Below are 13,186 nucleotides of genomic sequence, written 5' to 3'. Positions count from 1 at the left end.
CACCAACGTAATTTGTAGTATTTTTCACGACGTAATGCGACTGGTAATTCAACCAGATCAGTAAACTACAGAGATGAGTCTGCTCCTGACCAGACTTCACTTTTTAGAAGGATATGCTTCGGAATCGAAGGATATGCTTCACTTTATTCATACATTTTTTCTAATTCTGAAGCAAAAGATTGCGCTCGAAGCAAATGCTTCTTCCTGTGAAGCAAGTGCTCTTTTCCTATTGCGTCATCAAGAGCAGAAGGTTTTGCTCTGCATTTTATTATTAAAATCTGAAGCACATCCTTCAAAATAGTAGAGTAAAAGGATATGCTCAACTTTATTCTTGCGGCCCATTGTGGCTCGCAATGATAGCTATGCATCCTCTTCCTTCTAACCTTCCCCAACCCCCACCTTCTCACTCACTGGAGTCAAACTCCGTTCCATTTGTATTTGTCTCTGAGTGGCGAGTGGCATATGTCTCTCTCGAAACCATGTACCTCTACAAAAACGAAAGTTTCAAGTAGGATGGGAGGACGCAATTTTTTGCTGTCAATATGAGAATATTAAATGTATGATTTGTTCACTTAGTATTACGAGGAAAACGGTTGTATAACATAAAACGGCATTATACTACATGTTACTCATGAAACATTAAAAGTTTATTATTATTATTATCATTACCATCATCATCATCATCATCATCATCTCTATACGTCGACCCTTTTTCAGCAGATGTACTAATAATGCGGTTAGCGCTTCAATTTGAACTCGCTGATTTACAATGTGATGTCAAATGAAAGCTAGATATAAGGACTTGACAAATGTTGAACTTTCATATCTTTGCCAAAAAATAAATATCCGAAGTTTCGTTCTTTCGTTTGCTTTGTTGAAGCCATGTTCGCTACAACTTACGTTTGTGAAAAATTATTTTCAACAATGAAAATAGTAAAAACCAAATTTAGATTACGACTGACAGACAAATAGGCCTACCTTCCTGATCAACTACAAATGGCAATAAGTGACATAATTCCTGACTTCGAAACTTTGTCGCAGAGACATTCTGAAGACAGTCAATTTTAGGTTGTGATATTATTCATTTATTGTTCATTTCTTTCTTCGTTACACGTACTAAACATTAGTTTGTAGCCTTGTACTGTATAAAATTACATTCAAGTTCTTGACGTAAGGAAAATGAAAATCCGTTAATAAGTCAGACAGTTGCTTCACTTCCCCTTCGGGTGTCCGCCTCCCTCCATAGGTGCTATGCACGTTGCAGGTTACACAGTGGCTCGGCGCACGATTACATTTTCGCCACGGCTGACGTACGGAGACAGACCTGAGTTCGTTGACCTCTTATAGGCCATTCGGTACCTCGTGAAACCTACCTGCGCGTAAGGAGAAAGAAGAAGTGATCTGGGAAGCTTCCCTTCCTCGCTATACTCCCACCTGAAAGCAAGATAGCTCGCTTACTCCATCATAAGGTTTTTTTGTTACTATGAGCTATGGCGCACACAACCATTTGGTTTCACGAAATAACGAATGACCTACACCAGCTATGGCAAAACGGCGCAGTAGTCGCACTCGGTACGAGTCTTGAAAACCACCCCCTCCCTACGGAGTGATTGACATGTTTACCGTGCTCAGTGATGTATCTCAGTAGTGTCAGTAGGAGAACAGGTAACGTTTGACATAACAAACATGTGTCTTTCTAAGGAGCTTTCGCAAGCGGAAAAACAAAAAAGATATTATTTTCACAAAAAATGGGAAGTCTAATTTTTTTTTGTCATGAAGAGGGAGACCACATTCGATGTTTGATGTGCTCTAAAGTCTTACGGGCGGTAAAAAAAAAACAATTTAATCATCGTGAATACAGTGAAATTAAAGACAAGAATAGTATTCTGCATTTTACAAGTAAAGGTATATAACACGAAGCCTCGTCAAAATGTTTGTAAAAATATCTCTGTTCGTTTCTTTCTTTTATATCTAGTTTATTTTGCATTGTTAAGGGAGGCAGAGGTGAATATTTCAAAATCCACAAAATTTATCCGATTTGTTTGAAATTGATCATGGATACTAAGTATGTTATTAGTAATGGACATACCAAGTTTCAACTTTCTAAGTACAATAGTTCTGTAAATATTAATAATTTTATAAAACTTTATATCGTTTGATGTAAAATACTCCATGCACCACATTGTAAGAAATTTTCAATATTTCTTTTTATTTATATGTTCAGAGAAGGTATATAAATAATGATAAGTATTAGTTTATTATGACAATAATATAGTAATACAGTTATCTTGTTTTTAATTTCATACTTTTAAGAGCACAAAATCAAAAACTAACATCGGAATATGAAAATAAATATAATAAAATGGAAATAACCAAATTTTCATTTTTTCTTCAGTTTTGTTCCAAAATTTCACCTCTGCCTCCCCTTAAAAAAGATATCGATGGGGGTGACGTGACATAGGTCTATAGCAGTGATGTCAAAGCAAGCGCATTTTTCTGACCTTGACGTCATGCGCGGGCATCAAGCGCTAGGTATGGAAGGAGGAAGAATTATGTATATGAATAAGCAGCCTGTAGGATTAAGAAAACAGTGGTGTAGAAACTTCAAACGGAACGTGAAATTTTATGTCGTTATTTTCATATGGCTTCTTTCTGTTTGATATTATCTATATTGTCTGTAAAACAGTAGTACCAACACCAATTTATTAACACTGCATTTGTGTTTTAAACGTTAATAACATAATAAAGTGCTAAGAAGGAATATTCACATAAATTACATAATAGTACAACTATGCTGTACTAAGTGAATGAAACACATCATTCATAGAGAAAGTGATATCCCAAAAAAGAGATTGAATATGACATGATAAGTTGGAATTGATATTGATGGTATCTTTAGCCTTGTAAAAGTAATCAATAAATTCATTAAATCAATATTATAGTACAAAGCAAAGTTACCTAGGTACTGTAAATGTTTTAATTGTAACTAATATTACATAACAAAACTTTTATCGCATTATGCTTTTAAGTGATACTGGTGCGCAACTTCCTATCATCAGAATAATAAATTATTTTCTCGAAATCTGCTGAAGCTATAGAGCTGACGTTTTTACAACACATGGTCACATATATTTTGCTTATGATGTAACAGTAGTTGCTTTGTTAATTCATTTCCTTGCAAACATTTTCCATGCGAATATTTTCGAAATGTTCAATACCTTATCGTAAGTAATAGGCCTACGTATTTACGATATATTAGATTTACGAAAACATTGTTTCAATACCTGAAAGGCTACTAAATAAATGCATCTTAAAATTTCACTTTTCTGTAAAAAAGTTAAGAAATTATTCCTTTTGAATAAAAAAGCAAACTTGTGAAAAATGAGCATTAAAATTAAAACTCACATTCCTATAATGCACTTATAGTTCTCAGACAAATCTAAAAATTAACATGGATACAGTTTTAATAAGTTCTCTTCTCTTTATCTATTGAATCAGTGCTGGTCATTCCTGTATATTGCTCGACTAAGAGGGATATACTACCTCTTTCGTCTGTCTCTTTCCTTTCCGCTATAAAGCGCTCAGGCTCTCCTGAGCTCTAAAGCGCGCGCTTGCACCTATGGGCATCAGTTGACATGACTGGTCTATAGGCTATTATGAATAACGTAACATGTTAAGAGAGCAATTTGATTTGACATGGCCTAGTCGACTATACTCACATAACCTCACGGATTTGTTGACATAGTGAGGCCTGATTTTATGTAACTGAGTGAGCTTTTGTTGAATCTCTTGAAACTTTACGATCAGTTTCCAAGCTACAATGTTGAAGAATTTATTATTTTAACCCTAGAAAGACGGAGGGCTCATTTCGATCCATTTTCCATATTTATGAGCACATTACTCCTATGTTACATGTCATATCCAATTGTGGCTCTGTGAAATTTCTTAATTTTACCAAAATATTGTTCACCTGAAATCTGGACGTTGAAAGATTTATAGAAGTGGAGATATTAAAGGGAATACCTAGAAAGACTGAGGGGTCAAATTGATACCCGTCGATATTATCAGTATGTAGGCTATGTAAAGTCAGCAGCCCGAAGACTGGTCTGAACCTCACAAGTGACACCAATAAGGCATCAATCATGAGGCAACTAAGCCAGGAGATAATGGCGTAGGGTGGCGAGTTCCTTTTTCCCCATCATTGGATACATCACTGACTAGATAATATACTATATAGTACACTAACCAGATTTGATATGTAATTAGTAATTACCAGTAATGAAGTGTAATATTATTCAATTAGTGACTAGTTTTGCACTCAAACATATGCTTTTATGTGAAAATAGCCTACATAAAATGAGAAAATTGCTGTGTTTGAGAATCATGGATAGCGGCACATTCGTAAACACATCGCCGATACCACCCAAAAGTAACCGCTTTGAAGGCAATAATAGGAAATAGAACTATCAACCTAACAGAGGTGTTATTATTATTATTATTATTATTATTATTATTATTATTATTATTATTAACGATCATATTACTTAGACCTACTAAAAAAAAGACAATAACTTTAATCCATGACAATCTTACTGTTTTGTGCTACCTATTACATTTTTATACTGACTGTACTTCTGTTGTGAAGAGCCATCATTATGATGCTTAAAAATATATTGCTAACGTATTACATACATATTACACAACCAAATTATTTTTCCTTGCATATTAGAGTCGACGGCAATTCGGAAGGCAGTAGTCTGCTAGCGTTTGCGTCGAGAGAGATATAGAGAGAGCAAGATAGCGTACAACAACGCCACATCGTACTTCACGCTCACGTGCAATACAAATAGCGCAGGAGAGAATTTAAATTATCAAAAGATAATAATGACCTTAGACTTTGATTACTGTAAGCACGACACCAAACAAACCCTCTTTCCTTCACTAACTATATTCTTTGCACGTTTCTCAATCTCGCACCACATGCTTCTGCAGTCCTTGTTGCGCGTTGGCAACGTTGCAGACAGCATCAAGATGTCCGACAACGCTCTGCTCGTCAACGTTTTTAAAATAATTATACACCTTAAACACTATTTTCCGCGCCTGCCTGTGCAATACTTCTCTTTTTACAGTCTCTTCTTCCATTTATTTATCTTACACATACACAGTAAATGATAGTTTTACTTATTCAATGTATTGAAACACTCACAAGTGAACAAACGAACTCTGGATGTACTTGTTATAGACTGATTCTGATTGGTTCTACTGTACAAGTTTGTGACGTCATATACTAGAAATGCTACGGCGCATGTAGCAGTTGACCGCCTTCCGAAATGCCGTCTAGTCTAGGGCAATATAAAGTAAGGGGGTAATTGTGACCCCTTATTTTATATTGTCCTTCAAGGTATGTCACCATATCCAGTCTTCATAGTGTTAAGACACACTTCATTATGAAAAATTTGTATTCAGCTGATGATAATTTGAGAATCTTTTGACTTGATCAAAGGATTACAGCAAAGTAGACTAAAAAAACTGAAGACGATTAAAATACAGAGGAAACACGCATATAACAAATTAGAAGTCATTACGTAACGAAGCAAGTGGGCAGATTGTGAAGGACACACTTAAATTTAAAAATACGCGCCTTTCACTTCCAATTTCCATGTACCTCTTCTCTTCTCTTCTTAAATATCCATCTCCCTTTATAACATCAGCTCTTTCTCTATGTTTCCATTCAACAGTTTGTTCTCCTTAACTACCTACTGGAGTCGTTAACTTATTGCACAAAATCTCCTTTAAATAGCTTCTAAATGACGTGGTTAAAAGCCTGCCAGTAACACAGCGAACCCCCCCCCCCCACCCGCCTCCGTTCATTTGTTCATTTATTACTTTTACTAAGGGGGCTAGTGTTAATGTTTGCAACGAAGAATGCCGACCTTCACCCACTGACCCTCTTCTGTGTAGACAACATTGTACATCTACTTCGTTATTCGTGATGCGTTAAGGTTATTAACAGGTGCTTTTCGAACTATTCCTCGTCTTTCTCCAAGGCATCAAAACAGATGGGCTATATGGCTGAATATCGACAAACTATGAAGTGCATTTTAATAAATTTTTCATCCAGCTAAAGTAATAAATAATACGTCGAAAATGATAGTAATAATTAGGGTTCGGAAGTTGAAGACCTATAAATTGCCTAAAAAGACCTTTAAACAAACCTAAAGATATCCTAAAAAGGACCTAAAGACTGGGAAAAGGGACGTAACGAAGGCGATCCAATTAATTAATAATTTCAGTTTCAATTACATATTTCAAAAGTACAAACTTCTGGTGGTATGCAACATACAGTGCGAAAAATACTATATGAATGAAATGCTTCTTCTTTCAGATATTACATATTTTTTAGATTAACATAATTTGAAAAAAGAATTACGTGTTTGTTAAAAAAGGTACTTGGAGAATTTAGTATGAATTGCCACCTAAAATGAATTCAGCGAACCCGCAATTAAACATCCTGGAGAAAGGAATCGCAATTAGTATAACTACAGAATATCTGACAACCACACTAGGGTTACAGAAATGGGACTTTGGAAACTTTACCTCAGTTAGTATTGCAGCATATATCACAATAGTCATCTCCAGGTTCTTAGGTGTAAAGCAGTCGGTTTTCTGACAGCACGTAGCGAAACATACAGAAATTTCTCTCCACATCAACGGATCTCATTGGTGCATACATGAAGCAAGTGAGATTTCGTGGTGAATTACATAAATGACAGTAAAAATGTAGTCGAAAGAAGCTGAAGTTGCAAAAAAAAGCCATTAAGACCTAAGAAAGAGGACCAATAAGCTGAAAAACACCGACAAAGGCAAAAAAGGACAAATGAAACCCACCATTTTCTGACCTACAATGACGCAAAATGAACATATACAGAGTGTTAAAAAAGTATCCAATATTTCAGGAGCTGATAGTATGCATCAAAACAAGAAAAAATGTCTAATAAGCATGGGTCCTACAACACATACTTTCTGAACCTGAACACGTGTTCATAGGAGGTGCTCAATGTGACGTCAATTTATGACAATGTATTTTTCTGCCCTACAATACAACAGGCTACCAGATAATCATACCGTACTTGACACCCCTGATATGGAATACTGATACGTCGCAAGAAATACTGAAAACAAAAGTTTGGTTGCAGATATGAGCGGGGTTGAGCAGAGATGGCGTTGTGAATTTTGGTAATCAGCATGTGTAGGCTGATGAAAATTCCCATGTAGTTCAAGAAACAAGGCATCAGCACCGATTCTCAATCAACGTATGGGCAGGCGTTCTTGGCGATATATTAAGGGTCATACGTGCTAACACAGAGATCAACTGGGGCTCGTTGTCAGGATTTTCTAATTAATCTATTGCCTACCTTGCTGGAGTATGTGCCATGTCAGGAAATATTACAGATGTGATCCATGCATGATGGGACACCAGCACATTTTTTCCGCAATGAGCGTGAACACCTGACGCTGATATTTCAGGACCGCTGGATTGATTGTGGAGGCCCACACTCGTTCCTCAAACTAAATCCCCTAGACTTTTGGTTATGAAGAACAACCAGGTCAATTTCAAAGAGTGCGTGATTCCTTACGCCGAAGGGCAGAGGAATGCATTACCATGAATGGATGTCACATTGAACACCTCCTATGAACAAGTGTCCGCTGTATTATTTATACAGAGTGTAACAAAAGTTTCTGTAACAGTATGTTAAAATTATTCTCTTGTTAATTTCCATTTTCCCCAGGAACCATGACCAAATTTTATGGTGTAGGAGTTGGTACTACTTGATTGTGGTGTGATGCAATCCTTTATTATTAATTTGGCTTAAAATGTGACAGGCCTATTTATCATCAAATTTTTTGAAAAAAAAAAAAAAAAAAAAAACTAAAATTTTCACTCTACCAGAAACTTTTGTTACACTCTGTAGATAATCTGTATTTTATATAAGTAATTATTATAATAGAAATAACCCTATTCTTAGATCTCAGAAAGTATGTGTTGTAGGACCCATGTTTATTAGACTTTTTTTCTTGTTTTGATACATACTAACACCTCCTAAAATATTGGATACTTTTTCTTAAAACTCTGTATTATGATGGGCCTCGTATTCGGACACTCGGAAAAAAAAAAGTTTTTTCCTCAAGTTCTGAGCCCTAGTAATAATAATGAAAATGGTTGAGGTATGCGTTGGGATCAGAGAATCTACGCTCCAATTTTGTAATCGTGTTGATATACAAACCAGCCTTTGAACTATGTGAATTATCAATAACTGTATCAGCATATTTAAGGAACCCTTCCTTACTTATTTACTTACAAATGGTATTTAACAAACTCGAGGTTCATTGCCGCCTTCACAGACTAATACTCGTATAAGAAAAGTTTAATGGTATTATGTCTATAAAGGGTCCGGCAAAAAGATTTGATGTATTTTGAAATGAGACAAAAAGTTGTGCTTTATTGTAAAATTTCTTTTATTCTTTTGTCGAAAAGAGGCATTATTACCATTTCCTGACGCAAAAGGACAAATTTAGGTTTTTACAATTACAATCTCCAAATGACATCCATTTTTTATAATGAGCTTCTGGAGCCTGACTCTGTACAGCCTCAAAAAATAGTACCCTCCCGCCTGGCCTGAAATATACAGCTGGTTGTAGATAAACTACTTTTTTCTTTCTGAACTGCAGTTGCATACACTAACAGTGAAGTTTCATATAGGACTAACTTTTATTTAATTTTTTATTTTAGTAGGTTATATTATGACGCTTTATCAACATCTTGGGTTATTTAGCGTCTGAATGAGATGGTGATAATGCCAGTGAAATGAGTCCGGGGTCCAGCAACAAAAGTTACCCAGCATTTGCTCATATTGGGTTGAAGGAAAACCCCGGAAAAAATCCCAAACACGTAACTTGCCCAGACCGGGAATCGAAACCGGACCACCTGGTTTCGCGGCTAGACACGCTAACCGTTACTCCACAGGTGTGGACAAGAATAACTTACAGGGTTACTCTTTATTCTTCGTAAGAATATGAAGGAAAAAATTCTAGTAGTGACTACCTTTATTGTTCTGGTATTACAGAACTGACATGTGGATCACAGTAACGTTTTCGTATAACTAAAATATTTGGACTTGGAAATATCAGGTGGAAAGATCATGTCGGAACCCAATTTTAACGCGCGTGATGGATGAGGATGCAGAAAGGCAGCCGGAGAAGAATCTGTCCGTTCTGGGACATTTGAAAACAAACCTGGTTTCATTTAATCACCCCCTTAGGGGTCGTATAGTACAGCTTTTATAAGAAAAAACTCGACCGCGATCTTGTAAAACCTGACAGTCTCTTCAGGGAATTGCAGTTCCCTCTCGAATCTTGTAAACAACTCAAAAGCAAAGTACGGTAACATGATTTGGCATATTTCATCCACTTGTGATTTTTAAAATAGTGTTTACATTTCTGTGTCCAGTGTCGGATCTTCAGAATTATACCCTAACGGTAGGAATTCTACAGAGCTTTCGAAGGATACGCAACGATGGTTAGAACATAGTTTTGATGTTGCAAAGAAGCTACTGTATTAAATTTGAATTCCTTATCAATATATCTTACATTTTCTTCAATTCGAGACTTGACGATGTAGAGTTCTCATGTCACGTGACTTCCATTGTGTCCGTTTAAAATGTAGGCAAATAACCAGAATATGTTGATTATTATTATTGTACCGAAGTACATATTAAGATATTTCTGTGCAGGAATTCTGCTTTATCATATGATGAAGGATGGATAGAACAGAGAAAAAATCTCTCCGGCACCGGGACTCGAACCCGGGTTTTCAGCTCTATGTGCTGACGCTTTATCCACTAAGCCACACCGGATTCTAGTGCCGATGCCGGATCGAATCCTCTAAGTTTAAGTACTACCTCTCAGTTTTCCTTTTGGTGGTCTACCCTCATTTACTGTGTCACTATGTTGAACGCAGTATGTACAGAGGTGCACTCATCTGCAGCAGCCCCACTCCTACTAATTTATGTATTAATTTGTGTAAACTGGCGTGATAATACAGTAACGTACACAATCCCTTAGTAACAACACGCAAAGCCCTCTTGAAACTTCCGTCATAAAATTTTGTATCACAGCGTTCGACTCGTACCCTGCATGAAGAAGTTTTAATGCAAGAATATTATAAGAAATACGTATTTAATAATAATAATACTAATAATAATAATAATAGTGTTAGGAGAAAATTCACGAACGATTAGGGAAAACACTGGAATTTCACTTGAAGCAAGTAAAGTGATAGGTTTGGAAGTACAGTAAATCCCGAAAACACAAAGTATATGATTATGTGTCGTGACCAGAATATTATACGAAGTAGAAATATAAAAATTGGAGATTTATCCTTCGGAGAGGTGGAAAAATTCAAATATCTTGAAGCAACAGTAACAAATATAAAGGACACTCGGGAGAAAATTAAACGCAGAATAAATGTGGGAAATTCCTGTTATTATTCGGTTGAGAAGCTTTTGTCATCTAGTCTGCTGTCAAAAAATCTGAAAGTTAGAATTTATAAAACAGTTATATTACCGGTTGTTCTGTATGGTTGCGAAACTTGGACTCTCATTTTGAGAGAGGAACATAGGTTAAGGGTGTTTGAGAATAAGGTTATTAGGAAAATATTTGGGGCTAAGAGGGATGAAGTGACAGGAGAATGGAGAAAGTTACACAACACAGAACTGCACGTATTGTATTCTTCACCTGACATAATTAGGAACATTAAATCCAGACGGTTGAGATGGGCAGGGTATGTAGCATGTATGGGCAAATCCAGAAATGCATATACGCCTAAAGTGTTAGTTGGGAGACCGGAGGGAAAATGGTCTTTCCGGTGGCCGAGACGTAGATGGGAGGATAATATTAAAACAGATTTAAGGGAGGTGGGATATGATGGTAGGGAATGGATTAATCTTGCACAGGATAGGGACCTATGGCAGGCTTATGTGAGGGCGGCAATGAACCTTCGGGTTCCTTAAAAACCTTCTGTAAGTAAATAATAATAATAATAATAATAATAATAATAATAATAATAATAATAATAATAATAATAATAATAATAATAATAATGTTTGATCGATTTAATATCTTCAATAACCAATTATCATTTCGATGACATCTAAAAGCTCAATCATGCTGGGCATTCAAAAAATGTTCCTCGAGCAGATGTGAACATAAAAAGTCGGCTGATTCAGAAGCTAGCAACAGCTTAACAAGGCGTAATTAATACCGCGGGTCGAAAATTAAAAGCTGTGAAGGGTCTTCTAAAGCTTTCTTCCCACAACAGCTGTTGTATCATTTCAAAACATAGTAGTAGTCTCTCATTTTAGTATATAAATTACTATTTCATTGGCAAATTCAATTGCCGTGAAACTTCGTCAAGGGTGGCCAAAGACATAATACCGGTACCCTACTTAAAATCTTGCATTTCATTTCCAGTTTGACTTTTCATAAAAAAAAAATATGCTGCCCTTATAACCTGTACGTGATAAACTCGTATGGATACGGAAGATAGACCAATACTGGGGTGAACAGATTTTTTTAGAGATCACAACGCTGGAATCCGGCTTTCGACCTAGCCGTTTACAGATATTAGTTACGAGTTACGTAAACAGCTTATTCGGTGATATGCAGGAGTTTCTGTGATTCGATACACTACAAACTATTAATGTAAAATACTACTTAAATGTAAGTAGTTGAAACAACATTTCCTTACCCAAATTTTGAAATAGTTGCTGAAATTATTTTTCTTCGTTCCAATACTTATCGTACCTGTTTAAGAAGTAACGCATCCTATCGGAGAGGGAGCTTGTTAATGCTTTTTCCAACAGGATTCTGCAACAACACATACAGCCGAATATTTTTTAACGAGCTTCTATAGTATTCGAGGATAGAATGAACAGCAGATGTGTGTGTGGTCCCTTCGATCATCTGACCTCATCCCCGGTAGCTTATATCTCTGTGAAATTATGAAAGACAAAGTGTACAAAGTAGTCCATATATCCTGGAAGAACTGAGAAATAGCATCTGAGAAATATCGCTTCTATTTTACAATGGAAACTTCAGCGAGTGATGTCACTTCATAAACAAGTGGGACAAATGTTTGGAACAAGAAGGCAAAGAGCTTTGCCGTTTTATTACTTAATATGTGTAAGTAAACGATGTTTTAACTTATTATACAGTAGTTAATAATATTTACACTGAATTTAACATCAATAAAAAGTTAATAAGACTGGTCAAAGCGACTATGACAGATACAAAGGCCCAAGTTAAGATACAAGCACAACTTATAGAATCTTTTAAAATAGAGCAAGGACTCAAACAAGGAGATGGACTGGCTCCATGCCTGTTTAATTTGGTTCTAGAGTACGCCATTAGAAAGTTATCAGTGAACACTAAGGGGACTCTTGAATATCAAACCATATTACGGTGAAGAAATTCAGCCCATGTCCGTTGTAACATAAGAGGGATGATTTTTTGAAAAGCTTGAGTCATTTTTACCCTTAGATTATCAATGTTCCTGGATTTCTGTGTAAATAGACAATGTCTTTAACAAAACCCTACACGAAGAAGTCAGGAGGGGTTAGATCGGGGGAGTTTGGGGATCAAACCAAGAGATAGCTGCTTCTTGTACTGGGTTTCGCCTGCGACCTCCTGCATGTTTTTTTTTTTTTTTTTTTTTTTACACGGAACGTGTTTCTACAAATGTTCGATACCACAACATTATGGAATCGTATTTAGGTACGTACTCACGTCGAAATTATTTCCTTTGAACTCTTTTAACACTTTCAATTTTAGCATACTAAGGAACACATTGTGCTCGTTGTTGATTTGTAGTAGCCATTTTAATCATTTAACAATTTTAATTTGTCCTTTCAGATTACGCATTGTTGATTGTCATATATGGAAACTCCCATCTTTTAATCATAATATAACAAGCAAGAAATTGTTCCTACTATCATAATAGCTTTATAATAATAAATTAATATTATCCATACCCAAACGGATCAGACTGTATATTTATGGTCATATGATATGTGTAATGTGTATAAAGGTAGACTATACAAACAACTATTCGCATGTATTCCATCTCTGG

General features: G+C 35.9%; 1 non-coding gene across 1 annotated transcript; it reads right to left on the bottom strand.

The window, feature by feature from the left end:
- Nucleotides 1-9,842: 9,842 nt before the first annotated feature.
- Nucleotides 9,843-9,914, bottom strand: TRNAY-AUA (transfer RNA tyrosine (anticodon AUA)). The gene has a single exon. It is a non-coding gene; the product is annotated as a tRNA-Tyr (tRNA).
- Nucleotides 9,915-13,186: the final 3,272 nt, after the last annotated feature.

The sequence above is a fragment of the Periplaneta americana genome, chromosome 2 (genome assembly GCF_040183065.1).
Source record: "Periplaneta americana isolate PAMFEO1 chromosome 2, P.americana_PAMFEO1_priV1, whole genome shotgun sequence".
NCBI classification, from domain to species: Eukaryota; Metazoa; Arthropoda; class Insecta; order Blattodea; family Blattidae; genus Periplaneta; species Periplaneta americana.
This window is presented reverse-complemented; position numbering and strand designations above follow the sequence as displayed.